We start from the raw sequence: 1,616 nt of genomic DNA, 5'->3' as shown, positions 1-1,616 counted from the left end.
TAACATTCAATATAATGAGTCCTTTTCTCTTTAATTCTTTCTTTATACTTGTACATTGTATAGTCCTTAAGCTTAATGTCAGTAGTCATCCCCTAGTTTCTGAAAAAATACAAAAATCCTTGTATAGAACTGTGCACTTCACAGTTCTAGAGACGCAGTGTTCGGTTGTTGTGCGCATGCTCACATGTCCAAGGGAGACAGAGCACTGCATGAATGACAGTAGCACTGTGTGAACGACAGTGCCGACCCCGATGTTTCGATGAAAGGTAGTGTTTCTTTTTGACTCCGCATGTGTTGTGCTTAAAAACATGTTTATATTCTTGAATGTAATAAAGTCTAGAATTAGATTATTATCCTGCTTCCAGCTTCAGTGTTGCTGCCAGGATTTGAAAAAGAGTGGGTGGGCAGGCAAGTTTGTGGGATTCTGTAAATTTTAAAAAATTCTTTCCAATTGTTTATATTTACAATTTGAAAATGCATTCAGTTAATTTGTTCTTGAATCTAATATTGCATTTGTGGTGTTTCCAAAAGATACATCTGAGCACAAATAACCAAGATTGATGCTAATTACACAACTTGTAATTGATTACAATTGTGCTAATTACACAACTTGAGATATTTCTTTATAAATAGTAATTAGCTAAACTTTGTCAATTTTGTGAATGAAATTTTTGTTAGAAACTGTATTTTCAAAAAGTTTGTTGCTCAGAATATGCAATCAAATACATAATTTGCTTATGAACTGTAAAACCTGTGAAGTGTACAATCTATTATGGGTTTTTTAGTCACTTTTATTTTACAAGCTTTTGAAATATAAGAGTATAAAATTGTAAAAGCAATTCCTTTCATAACAGGTGTTGATATATTTTTAAACAATATTGAATTACTAAGTGCAAGTGTGCCATTAATTATCCATACAACTTCTGGTCCACCTCTTAATTCTCTCTGATACACTAACTTGCAATCTGGAACACCTCAGCTGTAGAACATTGGTAAACTGCTTACTTTCTGTTTATCTGTTTGCTATGTAAACCTGTCACCTAGTTTATCTTCTAGCTACCTGTGTCCTTATGTTTACAAGGGGGAGGTGCTTGTCTCCCCCTTGTAAACACAAGGACACAGGAAATGTGTCAAGGCCAACAGGAAGCGGTGCAGCCTCCTAGGTCTAACCAACAGTAGTATTATTCCCTTCAGGGGACTGTCACATTAAGTTGACAGCATACAACTAAGACATTTGTACTACAGAGTCAGAGGCAGTTTCAGGCAGGTTGGTATCAAAATTGTTAAAGGATGCAATGTTTGGAATGTTTCTCGTTTGGTTGACTGGAAGATTATTACCTCACTTGGAAGCTGTTTGTTTGGGTTGACATCAGGATGGGCATGCAGCCATAAATAATTGTGCCCCAATTTACTTTCACCTGACTGAACAATAGCCCCTTTAGTACTTAAACTGGCAATATCAGGCCTAGATAGTCTACCTTGTTTATATTCAAACTGGTCAGCTCCAGCCTCTCACACTTATGCTACGTCATTCTTAGAATATACAATCACATCATTGAAATCACAAAACTACAAGACAATGCATAATTAATTCAAAGCAATATGAATAAATAAGC

The sequence above is a fragment of the Octopus bimaculoides genome, chromosome 25, assembly GCF_046866305.1.
Source record: "Octopus bimaculoides isolate indiv1 chromosome 25, ASM4686630v1, whole genome shotgun sequence".
Taxonomy (NCBI): domain Eukaryota; kingdom Metazoa; phylum Mollusca; class Cephalopoda; order Octopoda; family Octopodidae; genus Octopus; species Octopus bimaculoides.
Note: the sequence above shows the minus strand (reverse complement) of the source record.